General features: G+C 39.3%; 1 protein-coding gene across 1 annotated transcript in view; it reads right to left on the bottom strand.

Annotated features, from left to right (window-relative positions):
- Window positions 1-26,433, bottom strand: part of MAP7D2 (MAP7 domain containing 2) — a 110,404-nt gene that overhangs the window by 57,653 nt on the left and 26,318 nt on the right. The window lies entirely within an intron of this gene.

Raw genomic sequence — 26,433 nt, 5'->3', positions numbered from 1 at the left:
TGTATGCTTCCATTTTTAAACTTCCAACTTCTATCTTAATCAAAATGCATGTGGGATAATATCTGAAAGAACACTAACTTGGTATGGCAAGTTGATGACTCTTTAATAAATAGTTCTCTTGTAGCTATAACACCTAAAACTATTAAGAGAAAATATTAACACCAGCTCTGCAAGTTCAATTGAAATAGTTTGGCTGAAGGGAATGTAACAATCGGAAGTGAAATTTTAACTTGAAGCATTTCCTGCAAGCTTTGCCTTACACTTCAGATGTATATAAGCATTGATACTTGACTGCTTATAGTTCAAGAAATGTGTACAAATGAACTTAAAAAATTTGAAAGCAATGTCAGTACACCAAAACTACCTTAAAGCAAAGTCTGACTATTAGTTTCTAAGAACTAATCAGAAGTACTTTGTAAACTTAACAGACACACACACACCCCTAATATGAAATAGAAGTTATATGAATAAATATTTGGTATTATGTGAATATCCTTGCGATGACCTTGTTGCCTGAACTCCCAAACTCTGATTTAGTGTTTAACTGTATGTTCGTATGTACACAAAGTTTAGGTCAAGCTGACCCATCCTCTCAAGTCGTCAAAACTGATGAAGGAAAGGACTTTTAATCAAGGGAGTCAACCTTGGGAAACAAAGAACAGATAACTATAAGAACACTATTATCTAAATTATGCAGAAAGAAGCCTCCAAGTGAGAAAGTTCTGGACTAGGAGACAAGCTGATAAGGTGTTGCAATCCCCGGAAAATTATTTGTTAGTAGGACAAAAGTAGTTGTGGTAATGGGAGATCCTGACCTCCAACTCAAATAGCGCCCTCCGGAAAGAGGGCAAACCCCTGCTTTGGGAGCTTGCATAGCTGATAAAAAGCTTCAGCAGCACTATCTGAGGATGCGCACTAATTTCCATGGGAAATGAGAAATCAGTAACCTATCCTGTGCATGAATGAAAATGAATATGTAACGCACTATGAATATGCAAGTATATAATGTGTACCCTCGAGTAACTTGGTGTGCCTGTTAGAAGGAAAATCTCCCATGCACTCAGCACTGAAATAAACCAATGTCGGCTTTCTAAACAATCATTTGGTTCAGAGAGTTCTCCTGGTTATGACTGTCGGTAACAATCTGACCCAAACTATAACAACGTCAGCACATTTTTATCTAAAAGGATTCAAGGATCGAAGTGTGTGATTAAGTCCTTCCACAGTGGTATGTCTGTTATACGCAGATAATATACTGGGCATCCTTTCTGTTATGACTAAAGTTGGCTTAACTTGTGGCACTGCTCAGAATTTTAACTCCATCTGTCCTTATGTTTTCCTTGAGAGGCAGAAAGGTGTGTATGACAGATATTTTTTTTTAAAAGTGCAGTAACTATAACCTCATCTTCAATTGGATACTCCCGAATTTGCTCATCGCCTCAAGAATTCTCAGCTTGTTTCTACTTATACAATCAGCAATTCCAATATGTATTTTTTCTGAACCGTTCAGTGTATTTCCTTTAATAGAAAAATCACTGATAACAGTTTCTAGTATAAATGGAAAATATGAGATCATTCAGAACATTCAATAACAAACCAGTAAGTTTTATAACTAAGAAATACTGGAACATCAACTTGCTTTTTCACCCTTGGCTAAAGCTGTTTTGGCTTTACAGACTCTGAACTCCCTTTAAAGAATATTTTTTTCCTTTTTTCAATTGACACAGACTTGTCTGCAACGACATTTGAGTCCTCTGACAAATCTCTCTGTGTTAAAGACTTATTCGCCACCTTTTAAACAACATCTTGTCATGCTACACAGACAAAGCAACCACAATTTCTGTTTGGTACATCACTTTAAAAAGTAAGTCTTTGGGTACCACAGTCACTTCCATGCAATGCGCAGAAACTGCGGGTGACAGGCTTGCTTGAGTAACAAGCTTTGCAAAGACGTAAAAAAACCTTCCCTCTGATAACAGGAATGGGAGAGAGGAAGGGCTCAGGGTCCTCACAGGCAGGCTGTGGGCACTGCAGGCTCCTCCTGTCAGCTGTGAGAATTGGGACACCAGAACAATTTAGCATGCTTATTACCGATTCAGTGAGCAAAAGGAGTTAACACACACGTAGCAGTTCCAAGTTACAAGCCAATTTAAAACTTCATATTACTGCACCACCTCACGGAAAGCAACAAGAATGAACACTGTCAACTTTGCAGACTGGTTCCCTCTTTATAAATAAGACCAGACCAAAACTAAGAAAATAAAACCAAAACACAACAAAAGAGTTGACACAATCACTAGTCCTGCAGTCATCATTTTGACACAAAAGGACACCCTTGAGCATCTGTACATAAAACATACATCGTTTTTACTTGGTGAATGTTGTGATTACCTTAATGTAGCTAATTTGGGGTGAGCCTGTACATGGTCCTTTAAAAAGAAAATCGCCTCTTTGCCAAGGAATGTTTTCATAGTGCTATACAGCACATTTCTGAACATATTTCCTTTTGCAGCGAGTAATACTAGGCTCTCATCTATTATACATAATTATAGCAGAGCAGATCATTTGGATGCTACTGCTTCTACACTGCAGCAGCTTCAAATCCAGTAACAAAAGCAACTGTCTAACTTAGTCAGGGTGTTATTCTCCTATGGCGATAAGGCAACCAAAACCATTTAAGTAGTGATAATCAGCATACCCACATATCTGGTTAGAACCATAGCAGGGTGGTAAGTAACTGTATGCTTTCATTTCACAAGATCCAAGCCGGCGGAGCGGAACTCAGCCAGCTTACAGCAGCTGAGCAAGATGGTATTTTTGATAACTGCCTTCTGGTGCTCAGAACCTAATTTCCGTACAAAAATACCCTTTTTTTTTTTTTTGCAAGTGGAAGGGATCTTCATAAATTTCTATACATGCCTCAGTCAACAGGCTTAGGAGTGTGGATCACACCTTTTTGTTTCACAAGGTGTGGGATACTGATTTGGGCAACAGGAGTTTGCCTCAGACTTCTTAGTTATTAAAATCCACTTTAATAGATTTAAAATCAAATCACGCAATAAAAAAAATAACAACACAAAACCACCATGAAGTGTCCTCCAATTCTTCCATTATTCATTAAATCAGAAACAGGCAGCTCAACATAAGGCATTCAAGCTGTTATCAAATTCATTTATTTGTAAATGACAAACGAAGCTCCTTCTCAGTATAACAGCTTTTCCTGGGGAGTCAATTTATTTAGGACAAATGTTGACATTATCATACCAAGGCATAATTATGTGATTTTATATGTAGCTGCAGCCTGAAGTATCACAGCTGTACTTTTAAACTTCTCTAGCAAAGAGGACTTATTAATTGCTACACTGTAGACCCTACTACATTTGCTTCTGGGGTGTCTATAAAGTCTCAGAGCTGTATGTCTTGGCCCTGCAATGGACATATACAGCTAAATTTTCCCCTACCACAGTCAGGAAGGCTCTGTGCAGGTACAGAAATCCATTAATGGCCACCTGCAAGGCTGTGTCACAAGTGAGGACTGGCTTGCTGCCTGTGACAGCTAGAAACACCTTACTTTGCTGCAGCAATGCTCATGGTAAGATTGCCCCTGTGAAATTAATTTAGAAGAATTTACCTATTCATATATATATTCATATACTAATCATATATAGTCTATCAGCAGTATGCATCTACACTGCAAGACTGCTCGGGTCCCTCAAAGTAAAGAACAGAATGAAACATCATAGTCCCTATGGAGAGAGTCCATTATATCTAAGCTCCCTATGATTAGTATTTCAACATCAAGGTTATGAGTGTTCTATAGATATCTGATGTAGATTACTCACCCAGCAAGTCTGTCATACACTCAAACACGGTATTTGAAAATACTAGGGTTTTTTCTAATTACTTTTTAAGGCTTAGTAAGAAAATTTTCAACCTACTCATTGTACCAAAACAGCTTGAAGTAGAAATATTTGGCCGTGGGAAAAGAATTACTAAATTGTGTGTGTGCGTAGGTACACACAATCCAGGGACTCCAGAGCATGCCTAACCAAAACAGCTCAAACCTACAAGCAGCAGATCCTATTTTGGGATTTTTATTTTACATTTGCACACAGGCACAACGGATTGCTCGCCTTCTCTGCCTACCCTGCAAAGGTGACTGTATGCTGACTTGGAAAGGCAGGGAGAAGCAGGAGGGCTGCCATGTGCAGTGGGAGTGGAAGGAAAGCAAAGGAATGCTTTGAAGGCAGGACACTGAGCAGTACACCCAGCCCCACAGCACTTTTGTGCCATTGCCTCTCCCATGCCATGGCCGGCAAATCTAATACAAGGGTTTGGCAGATTACAGCTGAAGCAGGCGGTTATGTCTGACACCTGGGCGGGAGGTGAAAGCATAGTTCTTTAAAGCTAAGAGGTGGGTGTTGACCTGCTTAAAATAGGGAATTTCACACCTAAGTCACACAACCTGATGGACCTGACTTAGGGATCTGTTCAATGCTTGAATTTATTGTAAATACAGTACTATGCTTGAGCATGACAACTGGCTTATTTCAAAGTATTAAAACCTGTTGCAGTATTTCAACTTTGCCAACCTAAACGTATACCCTTGATTAACATCATCGGGTAAATCAAAATCAAGGGCTCAGATGGCTCCACAAGGCAAGGAGGAAGGGCTTTTATTTGGGGCAACTGAGATCCATTTTATTTTACATGTTTATCTTATTTGTAAAGACAAAGCTAGTGATGTTTGAGAACACTGAGGAGCATGATAACAAAGCATACAGCAGCATCCTCCATCATCTGCACACAAAAAATGCCCAGACCAAGCTAAATATTTTGGCATATGAAATCTAAAGAAGAGCGAGCATCACTTTGATAGTCTCCAGAGGCAAAAAAAGCTTTTAAAACCAGAGGCAAATAGTATATGTGGGAAGACAAAGTTAAGGCATTATTAAGGTTTAACTACATGCTCTTAAAATTCCAGGTTTTATTCTCTGCAATTGCGCAAGCCCTAGTTCAGAATGCTCTACAAAGCCAGTCAATCTTTTAGACTAATACAGAGAAAATTCCCTTAATGTGCACATCGCTGAGCCCTAGAGGGGTTCAGTGCACTGTGCCCCTTTCTTAAGGGTCAAAACTTCAGTTCTTTGATATTGCTGTACTTATAAGCTTGTTGTTAACAGCAATTCTTTGGTAGATCAAAGAAGAAAAGCTCAAGGAATAGTCTACAGCATGATGAAATAAGCCAGACTTGTGACAAAGAGCAGACTGTACAGCTCTAGACTAAGGTTAGTCAAAACAGGCAGAATAGCCAAGCTCAAGAAACCAGGGCTAGGCAGAAGGCTTTCTCAGGGCTGCCTAGTGACACAAATGGGATACAAAAGGAAGGTGCAAAGTGCTGTTGTCTGGGGTGTGGCAAAACATGGAAGGGATCTGTAGAGGAATGAAGGCAGTGCGTTGATTAGCACTGATACCATGCAGCTGTGGCCTTGCCTCAGAGTCAGTGGGTTGATTGACATGGACCATGTGCAGCTGTAGCTCATTCCCAATAAATGGTTAAATAGCCCTGAAGATGGGTGGGTTGGGGTCAGATGGAGGAGCAGCAGTGTGGTCTGACCTCTGGAGGCAGGAGATACAGCACAGACAGTAGAATCTGACCAACGGTAAAGCCTTGTTGCAGCCTACTAGTTTGTTTGTGCTGCAACAATTCGTGCCCCATGTGAGGCTGACTGAGTTGGACTCCGACTACGACAGGGATCCCCCTTTCTCCTTGTCTTGCCTGAACAGGCATTCACAAAAAAGCAAGAAACAGAGGTCAGCATTTTAGCCTGTTTTCCAATCTCATCTAACTGACAGAAGAATTAGAAGCTAATTTCCATACATCACAGGGATATTTGAAGGAAAACCAAGATGGCCATCTAACAGACAAGAAAGAATGAGATTCCACTAAGAAACTGCTTCATCAAACAGTTCAAAAAATAAAGAGAGCAAATAGAGTTGCAGCACAGCGTGTTCTTGATTTGAACTTAAAACCAATAGGACCAAACATAGAAATTGCATGCATGGATTGCTTTCCTTTGCAGACCAGTGCTGGGACATACAACAGCACAGAGAGAAGATAAAGATGTGGATATTTTGAAGATGAAAACAAGCAAATACAGTATAATTGCATTCCCGAAGGTGCTAACTTAGAGACAGCGGTAGAAAAAGCGCATTAGGCTATGTATGCAAATTTGCCCACAGGAAATAGGGGTGGGGGTGTAAAATCACGAATGGAAAATGAAAATATTTAGTAGTGTTGAGTTTTCAATATAGGAGCTCCACTTACCTTTCAACTTGGTAAGAACTGGCCCATTTACGGTAAAACCCATGATATTTGAATCCCAATTGCTTTATCTGATTTATAAAGCCAACATAGTAAGAATAAATAGCCTCCTAAAGCAAAAACAAATTAAGAACTCTGACTTGACTTTGGGAGCAGAGTTACATTGTGTTCATACCACCTCATTAACTAGATACAACAAGGTCAATTGATAATTACATGCTCCTCTGCTCAGGAGCACTAGACTATGTATGTTCTAGAAACAGCATCACTGTAAATGTTTCAAGATGTTCTTATTTATAATCTATCATCATCTTCAAAACCAGTTTCCTAGCTTCTGGAAAAAAAAAAGTAATTTATATTCTTACCTTGATTAAACCACCCTAGAATTTTAAAGGACAACTTAAAAAGTCCCTTTGAACATGAACCAATAAGAAAGAAATAATTTTGCCACTGAGGATTACATTTTATATCTGATTAAAATAGGAAATACTGAAAAAGGAAAAAGAGAACACTACATAATTAAATTTCCATTCTCAAAATTATTCCCAGTTTTAACAAAGAACTGAAAAATCTCTGCAAGTCTACACTATGTTTATATATTTAAGAAATTGGATGGTTAATCTGTACTAGGAAAAAAGCACAAAATACACAATAGACCTGTAGATTTTACAGGAGACAGTAGGCTTGACAAAGTTTTCCTTGCTGCATACACTTTGCAGAAAGTTACATTTCAAATAAATTTGGGACTTTACAGTGCAAATAATGACTAAAGACATTTACAGACAGGTAATCTTTTCATGTATGTCAAATTCTGGATAGAGTTGAAGTTTTTTTAAATTATTTGAAATTATCATCAATAACACAAGCAATAAGTTTCTCTCTAAAAATAAATTACACATAATATTTAGGAAATAACTCTACCACAACCCCTTAAATACTGACTTAAAAAAACCAAAAGGTTTCATTCATTTGTGCATATTTTATAGAAAACATCCACAGATAACCAGCCTCTGAACAATCATTAATACTGCTCAGAACAAAAGGCTATTCACATTTACAGGCAACAGCAATAACTACGAAGACATAGGGATGAAGCATGTGCAGGGGGTCCCAGCCAAACACACCTTGATAAACAGCTTAGGGACTTACTGCTGAAAAAGCTGTCACCCTCATGTTTAACACACCATCCAGGTCTATCCTCCACAAACTAGCCCTCCTCCAAGACCACCTTCCCCAATGTTACCAATAATTCAAAACACCTCATTGTTTATATTTGCCTCTCACAGACATCACTCTCCACATACCTTTATATTGATGGATGCTAAATTTTATCTGCCATTTACTGCTCCGTCACTTGGTATTAATTTTTCTAACAGACTTTAGTAAGTGACTACTCTTTACGTGACTATTCTTAACACCTTATCAACAGAAAACCCCAACTCAGTATTCACACAGTTTTCCACGTCAATTATGAATTCACCAGACAGTAAGAAGCTTTCAAGATATTTAGGGTCTTTGATGAAAGTTCCTACAAATACCTTTCAGAAAACTCAAGCATACTCCTGGATCGCTCCACCCCACATATTTGCTGGCATCTTGTGAGAAGTCCAATTGGTTTACAAGATAAATTTCCTTACAAAGGGCACAAAGACTCTTCCCAGCATATCATATTTTGCCTACTCAGTTTTCTGCTTGAAAACTTTCATTTGTCACTCTTCAGTTCTCTAGATCTTTTACACCTTCGTACCGAGGCTAATTTCCTCTGTCATCAAACACAATCTAAGCAACAGCTTAAACCATATTCCATTTTAAGAAAGACTTGGACAAGAAATATCCCTTGAGCTCCTCTGTGCAGAATAGTGATGCACATAATTAAGCTTCAATGATACAACCTTATGTTTTTTGACTGTTACTTTCACACATGGACCATTTCACAACCTGCCACAAAGTTTGGCAGGGTGTCTGTCAAGGGGTTGGGGTGTTCACTGTCCTTTTTATGCCTTTATCAGTTTGCTCCTCAAAAATATTTGTACTGTAATGTTGTTATTTAATATTTAGATTTCCAGAGACTTATTCTCTTCCATGTTCTCATTTGGATATATTTCCCCCTTGTCCTTTTATTTCCAATATCCTCCTTTACTGTGCTGTTTAACCATGTTTTAAGGGTTCAGAGTACCTTTTTGATAGATTTTTTTCTCCTCCCAAAGGAGGGGGGAAAAATGTTCTTTTCTATTGTAGGAAAAACTGCACAAAGTGTCTAATATTGGGCTCAGAGTTTCACTGTGCATCAGAAGCACAAAATAAAAGGTAGTCCCTGTCCCACAGTGCTTATAACAGTAGTAAGGCATCACAAATTATATAAGGTGGCCCTGACAGGAAGACTGGTCAAAGATTAAATACTACCTGTATCTGGCAAATGACGGAAAAGAAGAGGTTCATTTATCCAAGCAGTTTTGCAGTGTCAGTAAGGCAAACTCCACAGCTCTTCATAAAAGCAGGATGCAGGGGAAGGGCCGCCATGAGACCTAAATCACTATCTGCACTGCTTTGCTAATGCAATGGCTTCCTGAAGCTGAAATCTCCGTCTTAGGACAGGCAAGAATGTTTATTTCTGACAGAAGCCAAAGCAGTCTGTATGGCTGGAGAAGACTTACAGGCAGAGAGCTTCCTGCGCAGCACTGGAAGGGGTCTGGTTTTACAGACCTGATGTCAATTATGAACAAACAAACAAACACGTATCTGGAAGTCTTCACCCACCGCTCCTTCCTACCTGGGATGCTACCCAGTGTCCCCCTTCATCTTTATTCTTTTTCAAAATGAGAAACCTGCTCTCTACTTAACAGTTATGGTTTCAACTCCAAAGCAGGGGGCTCCACAGCCTGCTAAGTATGTGGCCCTCTATTTATAACTGGAAAAATAAGCTTTCATTACAATAAACACATAACAAGTAATGAAAACATGTACCAAATAGCCAAGTCCAGTAAGTAGAATTAATATAGTAGGTTAAGTTTTAGTCTTCATTAAATATACCTATGTCATCTACTGATCCAGCAATATGTTCTTTTCTCCAAACTGTTCTCATGTCTACACGCAATTTAGCAATAAAAATACCCTATGTGGAATAACAAGTTGTATAATCAAAACAAAACTCAAATCACGTCTGGAGCTTGATGATTTTTAGGAATTTGACAGGCTTCACAGGAATCCCCATATACATGTTTACCTTACATAAACCTTCTTAATCCGGGATGGGCAACTTTCATGATAACGTCCATTTCACATCTAATTACTGTATTGCCAAAACCTAAACCATCACAAACACTATTTGTTGAAGTAGCATGTGTTGCAGCCACAGTGGTCAAGGGTTATAGTGACATACAGTAGATACTGGAACAGTAATACTATTTATGATTAAAACAAACTTGTATTTCAGAGCCAGAGAAGCAACTGCTTTTTTCGGGACACATCAATACATCTATTAAGAGTGTCTTATGAAGTTTGCCTGCCTTCTTAAATAAAGATTTAAATGAAGCAGTAAGTGGTTTGAATGAAGTGATTACCAGCAATAAACTCAGTGGGGACAAGCCAACCAGGCATTGTAAGTCACACACCAGGAAAAGCCATCAGCACACTAAAACAGCTCAAAACAAACTGCTGCCACTGGAAAAGTCTCACTGACTATCTTTGTGAGTTAATGAAAGGTTTCCAAGAAAGGTCATGGCTGAGCAGAGGCTCCATGAGTTGCTAGCCAGTCACAACACACTCCTACAGAGAGGGAAATGTCAGAGCAGATTGGCACTTCACCTTTGCAACATGAATGATAAACCTGACTTGTGAACAGCACCTGGCTTTGTGCCCACAGGCACACGGGCAGCAGGTTCAACCTAGTGCAGGGGAGGGGCCATAACCAGCTCTCCCATGCCTCACAAGAACACCTGAGAGCCAGACCAGCAAGGATTGAAGTGACTGCTACAGCTTGTCAGCATCTCATGAAGAATGGATGGTGGCTCACAAACTTTTCTCAGATACAGCGAGCTCTATTAGGACAGCTACAGCATCTCCAATGCACCAGGGAGGGTAAGATTCATCCTAACTTCAGCTGCCCAAGTAAACAGACATTCACCCCTGAGCTAGCAGCTCTCAGCTTCCCTCAGTCACTTTCTGGAGAGCAGAGGATACTTCTAGAGGATACATCACCTCCTTCTGATGGAGCATAGACAACCAGCGTAGACAGCTGTCAGACGAATTCCTGCAGAGCACCTAATTGTGCACAGTAACGCAGCCTGTGTGCTGTCCTGCCAGGGAGGCACTAGGGTGCATACAGGGAACAGGAGGATTTTCTACAGGTATTTTCAAAATACCACCTGCCTTTGTTTGCCTGCTTATTAACAGCCGAAAAAATGACACTGCAAATGAAACAGCAATGCAGGCAGTTTTTATTTAAACATGGTGGGGGGAATAAAAATATCAAAACTCTTTACATTTTTATTGATGACAAAGGAAGAACATTAGGCTGCAGAACACAGATCCCTTCAGGGAAGGGACATTTAATGATGAATTTCCAGCTAAGGATCAAAGGCTTCTAAAAGAACACACAAAAGTCAGGGTTTCTAACAGATTAGACTATCTAAAGCTCATATTTTACAGTTCCATTATGTATGACTATATCCTGCATCATCAGCCTTTGGGTTCCTGAACGAAGGCAGCACCCATTCACTGTTAGAGGAACAGACCTTGGGGGAGTGACAGGACAGAATAGCAAGGTTTTGCAAAGAACAGAAGAAACACCAGTTTTAGCATCTTAGCAAAAGAACTGAAACATCAGGCACTTAATTTCATAATTATCTCCTCGGACTGCTGAAGAGATGAAACACAGCCTCAAAACCTATTTCATCAAAACTGAAACATTTAAGAAGCAGAATGCCTGAAAGAGATGAAGAGAACCTCATTCTTGAGGTAACAGCAAATTTGCACTTGAGGACATCTGCCTGTGACAAACCAGTGTAAACGCTCATTAGCGGGTACTTTCAACAAATTAACACAATAATAATACCAGCTTTCCAATACATACTTTCAGGTTCAGCACTTGCTCAAGCTGAATGCTCAGAGCAGCATGAAATAGACAGCACTCACACCCTGTTAAATCTCGGAGGTAAGAAATAAACCCAAGGAAAGCTTGGCATTTTCACGGTTCAATGAAAGCACAGCAAGAGCGATGCTTGAAAAAGGTCACAAGTAAACAACAGCAGTGCAGCAATGCTAACATAAAACGCTCGACTTTTATTTAATCTTAATCCTATTATGCTTCTTCCCATCATGACAATAAATCCCAAAAGGATATTACAAACCAAAGGGATGTATGCCATTTCTTCCTGAGACTACGTGTAAAAGAATTCTATGGAAAGTACAAGTAAATACAGGACACTTCCAAAGAATTCTTATATCTACATCTATGCATAAAACCTGCAAAAGTTAAATCCGTTGCCAGAGGATGAAAAATAACAAACAGTAAGAATAAATAAATAACCTTACTGAACTCTATTTTTCTTCCTGTTTACATGCAGGATGAAGCTTTTTAAGCCAACACAACTCGTAGACGTTCAGGTATACAACCTCATATATTGATTCTTTCCAGGATCATCTAACAGGAGCAGGATGCTCCTTCAAAAAAAAAAAATCTTTCATAAAAGCAGAGATCTGACTAAAGATAAAAAAAATCAATACATAAAATATTTAGGCTTCCACATTTATAAATAAATATGTAACAGGACCACGAGGAAAACTGATGAGTCGCTCTCTAATATAATAAAGTTTCTTCACAGAGTAAGAGTATATGGACCGTATTTATTATATAATTAATGTATGTCATTCTTTATTAAACATTGTTTTGCTCAATTTTAGCCAAGCATCTGGAATGCAAAATCTCCTATAAAAGAAATACTAGCGGTGATACTTTTTGAGGAGTAGCTCATTAGGAAGGGCAGAAACAGCTGGAGAAAAAAGCTATTTAGTCAGAGGAAGAGAATTCCCACATTTTGCACTATTCATCAGTTAAATTTGTCCATGCCCTAGGTGCTACTAGGATGATTTTCTCCACTCTGTAGACACCTGCACACTGTCTCCATAATAACTAAGCAGTAGAAGGCAAGATCTATTAAAAACAAAAGAACCTGCAAAAATGTAGTTGACAGTGGATTTTATACCAGGTTCTCTGTCACTCATGATGTTAAAAAAATGGGAATAGGAATGCCCTTGTCTTACCACCTTCTCTTTGGCCTTCATTTTACACTTGACATAAGTAAATTAAGAGGCATTGCTCAAGAACAGCTTCCTCAAGAATTTTCCCCATGCAAACTATAGATATTCATAAAAGAAATTTAATCCTCCTGACCACAGAGACAAGAGTTCTGAGGCAAGAAAAAACTGTATTAATCTCTCCAAATGAGCAATCTATACCTGTCTTGCTCAATACACTGTATCAGCCTTTTAAAAGCATTATAGAAGCGTTAATACCAAGAGCAAAAGCTGGTTTTGCAATAGCTGAGGAAATGAGAGAGGACAGATGCAGAAATGGCACAGAGGAGATATTAATATTTGAGGAATTCAGGTTATACTTCCATTCTTCACCCACAGTATCACAGTATCTTAAAAAATTGCACACACATATACATTCTTAATCCTATTGCAATAAGCATACTAGATAATGCACTACAAAACGTTTACAAATTCACTGCTTGTTTATTCCTCCGTAATTTTTCAGAGCTTTGACACTAAAATGAGTTTCATTCTTGGTTTTGTCAACATGTCTAAAAATAAAACACACTCATCCAATGTCTGCTCCATACCATGACCACTTTTTTTTTTTAATTCAAGCAGTTTGAAAAGCTCTATACCCTTCTAAGAGGTGAAGTCACAGTCACCGATAAGCAAATGTATCTTCCTTGCAAAATTCAAACTAAGCTAAGTAGAAAGGGAAACATTACAGCAAGTGTCACGAGTCAGCGACGTCAACTAATAATGATGTTTTACAGTACAATACTCAAGCTGGGATAAAAAAATATCAACATATCATGAGAAGGCTTAAGGGAAACAATACCAATTGCTCATTATTGGTAACACATACATAACTATAGTCACATCTTGGTAGTATCAGCTACACAAAAGAACATGCTACATGTAAATAAGCATTTCCTGTAGCTCCCCCACAACAAAATATCACTGAGCTTCCTACCATTTTCCTCTCACTGACACTTCTTCACAGGACAGCTGCACAGAAAAATCACTGAATAATTTTGCCAGAACTTGCCCATGTATATTTGAAGCAGAGATTTTGTTTGTTTGTTTTCCGAAGAACCTAAAAGTTTCTAAAGAAACATGAAGAGTGAATGGATTCCTTCCTTAGTACTGACAAAGCTGTCAATGCTGTGCACACCACCTCAACTGTGTTTTACACTGGTCATCATTTAAGACTTCTGGTAGCCCAGTGTTAACACAGGCATAAAAAGAACACCACATACTTTGCATGAAATATTTCAAGTATGGAGGAGGTTTGTTGAAACTGAAAGCTTTTCATGATTGCAACAAGTTGAGGTTAACCCCACACTGCCTTACAGCTGTTTATAATGTCTCACCAACAGAAGTCCCATCCGCAAGACATGTGGATGCTCAGCATCCTGGCTCTGAACCATAGACACCCCACCTTCTCACCTCCCTGAAATTAAGCCCAAGCTGTGCCTTTGTTGCAGTTAAACTTTCTTCCCTTACCACCTTCCCCAAGCAATCAGGACTCCAAGACAGGCAGCCACCTTCAGCTTTACTTTCCTTCTAGAGCTTCTCAAAAACCAGTAAGTTTCATACCCATTACTTCCAACTCTTCCTAAAATAAAGCGGACTGTTTGCACTATCCCTACCAACATATAGACCTCTGTAGTCTATCCTCTGCCTCCGCACACATGTATGAGGAGACAGTGTAAAATGTTTTTGCAAACCTCCCTGGTCAAATGGAACTACTACACACCTTACAGCTAGCTATACTTCAAAAGATGAGACATTAAAGTATAGAAACATAGTATCATTTAGGTTGGGAAAGACCTCTGAGATCAAGTCCAACTGTTACCCCAGGCCTGCCAAGGCCATCATCAAACCATGTCGCAAAACCTCCACCTTTCTTAAGATTACTGTATCAGCTTGGATTAACTTTCCATCTCCTACACATGTCTGTGCTGCACGCAAAAAACGTACTCCTTCTGTCTGCAATTTGCTGTTCTGCCAACCATTTTAAAAAGCACTTGCCCTCATGCTGCAAGCAAAGTGTTAAAAGAGCTGCTACTTCTCTACACTTAGCAGTCAATCTGTATAGGAGATGAAAATAGATACTATTTTCAAAGGCAAAAAACTTAAGGATATTTTACACAACACTCAATACATGACCTTAATTTTTCCCCCATTTATTTACACTACCCTGAACTTTTCGTCAAGAGGAACAAAACAAGGCTAAAAATCAAGAAAAGTTTTATAATTATTTTGAAAGCTTTTAAATCTGAAACTAAGCAGTTTTACGCAGCCCCATATATTCCCTCCCCTTCAAACGTGCTGAAAAAATTTGCCCTTGGGCATGTAAGCCTCTAGCAGTGGGTTCCCATTATGGCTCCCGATGAGAAGAACAGCTCAGCTAAGTAAGAGAAAAGGTGTTTTCTCAGATAACTACTGCATATCCCTAACTATCTTAGTAACTTAAATCCTGAAATGCTGAAGGACAGCACATATGGGCTAGGAATAGATCTGGTATTCAGTGATGCTGTAGGTGGCAGCAGGATCTCTTCTACTGTCTCCTAACCCTTTATGGTTATAAATGCTCCATGCTGTTACAAAAAAACAGCAAAGCTGCTACTGCTTTAGTGCTACAGTACACTTGACACTTACACTCCTTTATACTAAAGAAATGGTAGACGCTGATACCAGCAGAGTCGCCATGTGCAGAGCCCATGCAAAAGAGCCACAGCAACATGCTTACCTGCTGCAGTTTAGCTCCAGATGTGACCCAGTCCAGTGCTGTAAATCCCACCACATTCAGAATGAAAAATCCAATGCTTGTGAACAGCATTAAGGCTGATGTTTTTATTTCTTCCAGAGAGCCATCAAGCTTGCATCTGACATTTTTCCTTGACAAAAGAAGCTCTCAAAGCAAGGGAAGTGGAAACTCACTTTTTCATGGAAGCCAGCCAGTGCTGTCATTTATCTCTTTGTTCACTATACCGTACGAACAGGTGAAAAACCTAGATAACAAATCAACTGCAGCATATAAAACAAGAGCCTTACCTACTTAAATGTACTTACATGGTTTAGAAATTGATAAATATTCAGCAATTACTGCAAGAGAATACACTCAAAAATAGGCTAGCTGCAGCATTTACAACAAGAAATCTGAAAACTGCATACAACGATGCTACGTCAGTGATTCTCTCTTGGGTTAGTTACTTTTAAAAACCACAGAAGCATGCATCATGGACCAAAACTTACTGACAAGAAAGATATGCCAAAAAGTTTTTGGTTTTTTGTGGGTTTGGTTGGTGGTTTTTATTTACACCGGTTTTACTTTCCTTTACTAATCTGGAATTCAACCATTACGACTTTAGTTAATAAACCTATTAATCAGGGTTGCTACATTAGGGGAAACTGAACAAGAACTGCAGTACTTTTGGACATAAGCACAAAAACCCCCAAACTCCATCAATGATAATACTAGAACAGCAACAGTTGCTCATTCCACACTTCGTTCTATATCTATCCCAAGAAATTTGTCTTAATTTCATCTAGTCAATACTTCTTGAAATGTAATAGCAATACTCACCCTGCAAATCTAGGAACCATACTGGAATACTTTCCAAAGTACATGTGACATCTGAACTTTTATTCCCTCCCTCTTGACTAGTGCTTATCTAGAACCTGCACTGAGTTGAGCCAAACCACCCTGAGCAGTGGCTGCCATACTGCAGCACAGTAAAAAAAAAAAAAAAAAAAAAAAAAAAAAATCACAGCAAAGTGATCACAGGTGCTGTGTCCTGATATAAAAGGCTGGGTCACAACATCCCATGCCTCTGTAAGAGCAGGAACTCGCTGCTGCCAAGGGAGCCTCAAGGCTCCTGCAACCACCTGTCCTGTTCTTTTCTTCTCTCCACTTCCACATGCCATGAACCAGGATGCAGTTGCTCCTCCAGATAGATGGGCAAGAAAGTGTGCTTGTTTGGATTAAATTGGTTGGTCTAATAAAAAGAGGTTATCTGTCCACAAACCTTGCTTCACCGGAAAGAATACATTCATCAGATGTAACATTCTTTGCAGAAGGCAGCTGACTATCAAGTTCCTTGCCAGGACTGATTAGACACAGACTAGCTGTGGTTAGATCAAAGTCCGGGACACACCTGTACAAAAAAAATGCTCTACAAACCTGACACCACCAGCCCTTACAAGTTAGCATAAACTACATCAAATTCATTTAAGACCCCAAACTGCATACTCAATGGTTGTCACTCAAGCTCCACCTACAAGTAAATATGTTTGTTTGTTTATTGATATATTTAAGTTTGTTTATTTATATATTTCTTTATTTCATTGCTTGAAAAGAGTACTCGGCGTCTGCCAGACAATGCTGAAACCACCTTTTTAATGAATGCCACTTAAGAAGAACAAATTGGGTCTATTCTAGCAAGGGATGAAGTAACAGACTAGATTAGATAGCTGGAAACAAAAAGGGGGGAGGGGGGCAGGCGAATGCATTCAAATCTAGTTGGAGTTAAAGCTAGCTTTTAGTTGCTGAACAGTTAGTCCACGTTCCTTTAGTAGTTTTCTTTCTTGGGACTTTTCAGCTGACCAGTTTTATGAAGGACTGTACAATCAGCTCCAGCTGTTCCTGGCCGTTAGGAGTGAAGGTCACAATACAAGAATTACATCTTCCAAGGACTACCTTATACCATAGGAGTTTTGACCAGAGTTTCTCAAGATATGTGCATCACCAGGAGATATACCTGATTTATTTCCGTGCAAAATAGCTATTAGAAAACCATCTTGATGACTTCTGCCCTCCTCCTCTGAGTCTATGACTTAAAAAGAAGTGTATCATACTGCAACACGTTTTAAACAACGGCTGCTGTGAAGAATATGAAAACCTTCCTCAGTTTGTTTGTTTTTTTGTTACCTTTGATTTTCAGAGAGCTCTTTGATATGGTGATTCTCCATTTCTGAATAGCGATGCCTGAAGCAGAAGTTAAGTAATATGGAATGCATTTTCTTTTCTTTACATTTTTTCTCTTGCCGGTCTCCTTGCCTCCCCTGCAGCTGCCACAAGAAAAATTTAAGAGCTACTTTAGCCCTCCAGGCTCCCACTGCAGAAGGCAGGTGGGCTGGTGAGAGGTTGATTCCTGCCAAAGCCCATCTGATGGGCCCAGCCTCCTCCTTGGCATCATGCTTTTCTCTCTCTCTCTGCTCCCAAGGCTGGATGAGACAGGGTGAGCTCTGCTGCAGCACGGAGCACAGGAATGAATTACTGCATTGAATGCAATTACAAAGCTAGAGCAAGGAGCAGGCTTGAGCATGGGAACATCTATATATGGAACATACACCCAGGTCTTCTGGATACACCTCTAGCTCCTGGAACCATAATCTGTGGGACACTAGGAAGCACACTGTATGCTTGCTCTGATCTTACACCCTTCCCTCAATGCCGCCTTCTAGCCATCAGGGAAGACAGAACAGCAAAGGAGCTACTGTTGCTCTGACTAAAGCAGCCATCCTTATGGCCTTGTAGGCCAGGGTGAGTAGATGAAAATAGGGAAGGAGGAAAACATCATTAAAGAGAAAAATAAAAAGCCAATTTATAAAAAGTCAAGAGTTAACCTAGTAGGATGTCAGTTTATTAATAGCACAGCTGCAGCACTATCAGCAAGTAGGCAACAGATCTATGCACTGCAGGGGTTTTACATCAACAGAGAACTCAGTGGTCTTCCAGGAGCGTTACTGTGCTATTTTAAAGACCTTCTGAGTTACTACATAGCCTGTAAGCTTGTCACTATGCTTTAGGGAGCATTCATTACAAGAAGCCTTGGTTGCATGAAAACTTCCTTTACAGTCTTCAGTTTGTCTTCAGCATTACAAACAGACCAGACGTGACAAAAATTGGATTTGAAAATGGATGTGCTTTTACTGTGTAACATGACTTCCAGTTCCATTCACACATCATTTGGACAACTTCATCACAGATTAAGTGTATTAGGACTCAAAGAGAGGCTACCTATTCCTTTTAAGACACCCTTTGGCAGTATGAGACTTAAAGGAAGACTGGATACAGGCAGTGACTATCGTCTAAGAGCAGAGATTACAAAACCTCAGAAGAGGGGAAAAACCCAATCCAAAACAGGGAAAACATACTGCAATGGGGGGAAAAGAAAAGTTGCCCTTTGATTATAAAAACTATTATGAAAACCAAACTCTTCCTGTTATCTATGAATGCCTCAATCTGTGCAGTTATTTCTGTTTCAGATTTTCAGTTCCACAACTTGCTAATGCACAGAAATTCAACCTTTCTGCATAGTACTTTCTCTAAATAATCTCTCCCCTAAGCATCACTCAAACATTTTCATTCAGTGCCATAACCCGGCCTCAAAGAGCTACAAAACACATTCTGGACCACAACCCTGCAATCCAGCATCCTCATCCAGAACCTCATCAAACCCCCATTTATGCCAAAGGAAGGTCACCCATTTATTTCACTGCACCATTAAACCACTTCCTATGACTGTTGAGAATTGCCATGTTTACTTATAACCACAGCACTTAGTGCTACTAAACCCAGGAAACATAATGGAAATACTTACATCTATTAATAGACCATTAAGCATATGGGGAAAAGATGCCCTGTGGCTGAAGCACAGTACTAAGAGTCAAGAAACTAAGGATAAAAGTAAAACCCTACTCCCTCTTCCCTTTAGGACAGAGAAAGAAGAACCAGCTCATCCATCATTTATGTTGGAAGCCATAATTGGCTTACTATTTATCAACATTTTAAGAGCCCCAACAGCATGTTTCTAGTCCTCTCCCTGAGGTCTCTTTCCCCTGATGCAGAGTGGGTCTGCACACATTCAACAGAAACAAGGAAATCAAAATGATTGGCATGAGTGGGCAAGTTGCCAACAACAGGAAAAGGAAAGCGCTTCCCATAAGTTGATACCACCCTCCCGAGTGAAGGCAAGTTAAACCCCTTTACTTAAAGTATGTAAAATCACAGCAATGATGTGTGGATGAACACTGCAATATTGTTCTGTTTTCCCTTCTGGGACAAAAGGAAAGGCCCCTCTTGTGTGATTTGCCACGTAGCCAACTTAGTAGCACAAAAAATATTTTTGTTTCATAGGACTGGAGTTTTTTCAAAATGAGGTTTATTTTACTTACAATATAATTGTATACTGGAATTTTATTCCAATTCAATAATCAAAGCTAGTTTATTCAGACTGGAGTATTCTTCCAACTATCACGTGATTTATGCTCAAGTGAAAAAGCAGCAGTGCTTTCCCTGGCTGGGCAGGGGAAGACCCCTTCAGCACTCCTGCTGTAGTTAACAAACCCAGGCACGCTGCACCGCCTTAGGAAAATCCATATCTATCTTTTTTGATCAAAGCCACATTAAGAATTTCAGCATTCCACCACACCTACAACCAAAACTAATTGAAAACTAGAAATATTTGAATAAATGTTTTGCTGAAATAAAGAAGAGCTCTGCTAGCTTCTGCTTGGCATGAGACAAGTAACTCGTATGGACTGAACCAAGCAAGGCATACTTCCAGATCTTACCTAATTGAGACAAAACCACTATATGTCCTCCAGCATCTGGCATTAAAGCAGACAAAAGAAAGATATACTAGTGTTACTACTATTTTCTTAAAGATTTTCTGTGACACTTTTACAGTGGCACCCACAAACTGATAAAGAGTATCTTTATTTTTATCCAACACATCCTTTCCAATCCTATCGAAACCTCAGGTAGAAACGACAAATTCTAACTCATTTATTAAAATCACTACTAGGAAAAAGGAGTTTCTAAGAGAAACTACTTAATAAAGGAAAGCAGATTTATGAAGCTTCATATACTTTCTTCTTCTAAAATGGTTGAATACACAATGCACCAATGATGGTGCTAAGGTTATGGGGCATAAAATCAATCTCTCTCTGCAAGCAGATGCATTAATGTGCACGTGGGGCCAACAGGCACCCAGCTCTGGCATGAAGAACCAGCTCAGAAGATACCCAGAATAAAATGCTCATCACATCAAACCAAGTCAATACACAATGGACTGGTGTATTGGAAGGCAATGCAAGCACACAGGAATGACTTTACAAAACAACCAATGTAATTATCAGTGAAGGAGCTGACCTCGAAAGCTTGAACCATTTCATCCATTTCTGTACTTTGAGTACAGATAAAAGGAGTTTCCAGATCTTTCACACAGCAGAAAAAGGATTTGAATGCTCAAGACCGCACCAAACATGTATTTACTCTTGTAATGGAAAACAGAAAATTTAAGAAGTTAAATACATGATACACAGGAAAATAATCTCTTATATTAAACCGTTACAAGAATTTCAGCTCAATACTACATTTTTCAAACGATCCCAATCAATAAAAGCACACAGGTGTAACACTGGAACACAAAAAGTTGCAGTTTGCATATTGTAAAGGAATTAATTTAACAAAAGTGAAATATTTGTACAATAAGTTTGCTACTGGCACCTTTATTTATGCCAAAAAAATTAATGTGAAATCACAGTGAAAGAATAACCTTTGGCACACCGAGAAACAAACAGTTTAAAGCAAAATGACAACACAACTGTGCCAACCCTGCACATCAGAAATACTTCTAGTCAGCAGCGCTTTGGACATTCTCACCGAAAAAACAGCTAAAAAGCAAAGAAGAGCTTGTCTGCTATGTAACTGAAGTTTATGCAAAGATCACAGAAATGCTTTATCAATCTCAGCAAAGTAGACATTTGTCTGCAGCACCTTAACACCACAAGAATGATCAGCTTCCTCTTGATCAAAGGAAAACACACACGAGCACATGAAAGCAGCAGCAAAAACCTCTAGATGTTCAAGTGCAAAAGAGAAACTTTTGTTTCTCAGATGTCCCAGAATCTAGGGCAAAACACTAGCACACAGTCTGATCTGGCATCCGGTAAGCAAAAGTGATATATGCAAATAGTACAGTGAATGAAGAGAAGCACATGCTTCATAAGACTTCATATTGCAGAGGAGACAGATATTAAATAGTTCAAGAAAATGGAAACTACTGCACGTAATTCATTTAAGAGTTACAGGAAGAAAACAAAGATGAGTAAAGTGTAACCAACAGGCATTTTAATATATTAATTCATCACATCTGAAGAAAGCTTGAAAAGTATATGCAATATATATGTACATACACAGAACACAAGACAATTCAAAAGCAGAAGTAATTCTACATGAAACATTTGGATTACTATTTAACCACAACAAGAAGTACTTTACCAAGATCTTTACAACATCCAGACCCGCAGAGAGTGCTGGGTGCTCGGGTTATAGGATCTTGACAGTTTCATGATACAAATGAAGGAAAAAAAAGTGTATTTGAATGACAGACACGAAGTCTGGCAGATGTGTTACATAGCAATAACCTTGAGTTTCCTTTTTCTTTTTCCTTTTTGCCATTTTAATGGTTACATAGATTTCCACTTTGTGAAACCCACTCACCTCTTATCTTTACACCCCCCTATCATCATCATTCATCATTGTGGAGATAAAACACAGTGAAAGGTATTTCTAAATATCCTGTCTAAAGTCAGTCCAGTAATACTATGCTGTAAAATACTTCTGTGATTAGCCAAGATTTCAAGTCACTTATTTCACTGGGTAAGCTGCTTGAACACAAGTATATTGGAAAAACTAACACATACCATGTTCTTACATGCACTAATTCCAGCGATAGAAAATACACAGATAATATATCAAGTTGTGATGGAAATATCAAACACAAGTCAATTACAGCAAAATAACTCAGAAATTATCTAAATGTCATAAACCACACAGGTTAAAAAAACATCTATCGCAGTACTGAAAGAACTCTGCTTTTGATTGCTGCAATAGGCTTGGCTCAGTTACACAGCATTACTCCTTCCGCTGTTTAAGCATGTTATCCACATCTTTCCTCTCAGCCAGTAGGACAGTAGGACAGATTCACAAGAAAGTTAAATTTGGGTGTGTAACACAAGTGTATTTAACATACTGCCCTGAATCACTGTACCACTGAACACAGAGAGCTGAGCATAACCTGTCACACACACATCGTCTGAAAGGTTAACTATATCAAACAGGGCCTAAAAGATACACAGACCTCACAAAACCTGAAGTTATCAGGCTGAGAACCGTAAGAGTCAATTAAAGGAGGAAGATGGAAACAGGGAGGAGACAACCCAAGTTGGCTGTTACTCAATGCACTTAGTTAGCATCCCCATAATTTGCATTGGTTTCCCGATCAGCTGTACTTCCCCCCAACCTGTACAGTCCATTTATTTATAAAAATTCTATACAAACAATACTTTAGAAAGTAAAACAACACGTAAGTGGACATAGAACTTAAACTGAGAATAACTGCTTCTAGTATCTGCTCAACAGCTTGAGCCAGTGGTAAAGGAGGGTTGAAAACTGCAATGCCCTATCAGAGAGTTGGTGCAAAAACTAGATTTCATGAAAAACGATCAACACAACTGGAACAGAGAAGAGCCAAACAAGCCACTCAACAATACTAACACTAGGACCTTTTGGCACAGATTAAACTCACATGAAGAAAATAAATTCTTTTTATTTAAATCACCTGAAGAGTCCAGAAATAAACAGAATTAAAAGCCTTGCTCTTACTTTTCTGTAGCCATAAAATACATTTGTAAGTCAATATAGGATTTTAAAAGCATTTCCCTTGTTGGTTTTGCTCTGCACACATTAAAAAACCAATAACTAAGAAAGTTATAATTGTATTTCATTTATTCATTAGACAAAAAGAGATACTACATAAATCTTCATACAGTATCAACATTCAGGATATATAGTTTCATTTACATTAATTATGTACATACTCCTTCAAATAGTATATCTATAAATAATTACCTAAAATAAAAAGATAAGCCTCTCTGTTGCCTTTCCACCCCTAAAGATAATGCCAGCCACAAAAGCAAATGGAGGTATGTGACACTATGCAATACTGCCTTACAAACACTAAAGTTTTCAGATGCCTCACCTTTCTAACACGTATATTTCAAGTGATATACCTTTTTTTATATTTCTGAATTCCTGGAATTCAAAGGCAAGTTATTTTTATTCATTGCAATTTAATGAAACTTAGTTGTAAAGGGATGTGACTTTTTTTTTTTTTAAAGGACAGAGGCAAAGTCTGTGTAACAATATTTTAAATAATAAAACAATAACCTTGAGAGGCTGTGACATTTTAAACTGCTCTGAACTAAAACCTGCAAATGGTAACATCACATGAAAATCAGTGCATGAATTAACATGGGGATAAACAACCTTGAATGTCCACATACGAGAGTAAATAATATAGTAAAAAAAAAAAAAGTATAAGCATACTTTCTTTAAATTATTTTGCCCTGTAAGAAAATCAGGTGGAAAAGCAGTGCTATCAAGAAGAAAAACCCACACAGTATTTTACAAGAACTATACACATTAGTTCCTTTCACACAAACTGTTTTTGTGATATACAGTCAAAGCTGGCACAACACGCGATTTTTTCTTAAATCCTTTTAAGGCTGAGCAACTTTTCTATAAGAAGAAAAAAATGTATTTTGCTCTGAAACCCAAAGTGTTTCATGTTTCAATCTCTTAGATCACATATTCAGCAAATTTCACTGGGCAGCAAAAGGGAAGATGAGAGATTCAATACCAAGCAGCTTGTCCTTCAAATGCTATTCAGTCATTACCATTACTACAGATGGCAACAGCAGTAACACCTACATCCTGGTCACCTAACACTCTCCCTGACAGAAAGATTCCTGCAATCTTCTCCTCAGGCATCTCTATTGTTTGCAACATGCCTTTGATTTTTGGCAAAGGGATACACTTGGAACTCTGCAATTATTATTTGCTTGAACCACAGAATTTTACTCCTTTCTGCAAGAATTATAAACCATTGAGCAACAGACTCTCCCCTAGCAGTCAAGGGATGCAAGTACCTTCCCTTAGTGCAGGCTTGTTTATTACAGCTTGATCTGGGCAGACAGTGAAGCGATGCACATGCTTAATCTGATGCCTCACTTTCACTGCCATCTAGCAATACTCTCGGCATTGGCAGACACAAGAGAACAAAACTCAGATGCTGTCAGAGAACTACAAAGTTTGTGAAGCAGGGGGGTGGCTGCAGCCACCACTCGTTGCTGGGGCAGCAACTCTTTGGGGGCCAACACAGTGGGAAAGGAGCATTTTACTTTGGAACATGGAGGCAAGATTATTCCTAGCCCTATGAATAAAATGAGGACTCCAGGACCAAGACGTACACACAAACACATGAATTAACAGAGTATCATTTCCATACCCGCCTTAATGATCTGTGTTAGCAGCTGTTGTGTTTGCTACAAAATTAGCAAATTGAGTCCCAGAAAAAAACCCTCGTTTTTTGCTGCAACAGATCCAAACCCCATCCATATTGCTGTCTGTGAAACACCACAGACAATATTTTACACCACATCATAACAAAATAACAGATTTGACTAAGACCACTCTATACTGCCTTGTTTGGGCATTAGTGTTCAAATGTCAATGCTTGACAAGTGACTACATCTGTCTGTGCCTGTCCATGCTCTACAACACACAATCTATTCGATATCACCTTTAATTATACTATGTGCTGCCTTTTCTATGCATTCCCAATCTCACACAAAGTGAAAAATAGATGACATCCTGGTCTATATAATGAACAAAGCTTTTTTGCAACATTTGCCTCTGAAGCTGAAAAACTTCAAAAGTAGATAAACACAAGATAAATGTCTGGGAAGAGCGCAAGTGAGTATCGAGTAGATTTCCTTACACTTTAGAGAGGAGGCAAAAAAAGGATCACAAATATAAATTCTGAGCATTGATTATTCTTCTCCATTCCTGTCCATGTAAAACATGGAAAAAATGGAGATGCAAGATCTAGAAGCACTTGACTGTTCAACTGCAACAGCTTACAGAGGGAGCCGTGACTGTTGAGCACAGGAGGGTGAGGAACAGCAGACACAGGTGTTTCAGCTCCCTCCTTGGCTCCCCACACAGTGTTACCTCAGAGAATTCAATGACTTGGATTCATCTTCCCACTCCATAAATCTGGGATAACAATACTTCCTTATCCTCCAAAGCAACTGTAAAGGTAATTTAGAAATTATAGTGGCTTAGGACAAGAGGGAAATTAATTCCCTCTTACATTCCAGCTTTAGATGGCTTGCCATTCATAAAGCAAAGGCCACATATCAGATAATTAAGGTAAAAGTATAATGAGCAGCTGCCTAACACCTTAATCAGCACTCACCTCATATGTAGAGCCAGGGAGAGGTCATGTGAAGAAAGAGCAGCCAGACCCACCCTAACACCTACGTGCGGTCATGACCACCAGCCCTGGCCCGCATATCTCCTGTTGTTGCCATGCCACACGCAACTCCATGCGCTGCAGCAGCCTCCACCACATCTCACACTATTCTCACCCTCAGAAATTAAGTTATGTTCACCAAACAATGAGGAAGGACCTTAATAGGAGCTGCGCCTATAGAAGAGCTCAGAGCGAGGCGTTCACGCCTGATACCAGCTCAACCAGTTTGCTGCGCGGGTTGGCCAACCCGCACAGGCAGGCCCAGGCACCGCTGAAAATGAGGTTTATAAATTGCTCCCTCCCCGCTCGACACTTCGAGGCAAACCCAAGCTGCCGCCCTCCCCGGCGGCACCGCCGGCGGTCGGGGAAATCGCGGCGGCACAGGCGGCTGCCCGGCGAGCCCGACCCGCCGCACAAAAGCCACCTCATGGCAAACACCTTCCGCACCACAAAGGC

The sequence above is a fragment of the Falco punctatus genome (assembly GCF_963210335.1).
Source record: "Falco punctatus genome assembly, chromosome: 2".
Taxonomy (NCBI): Eukaryota; Metazoa; Chordata; class Aves; order Falconiformes; family Falconidae; genus Falco; species Falco punctatus.
This window is presented reverse-complemented; position numbering and strand designations above follow the sequence as displayed.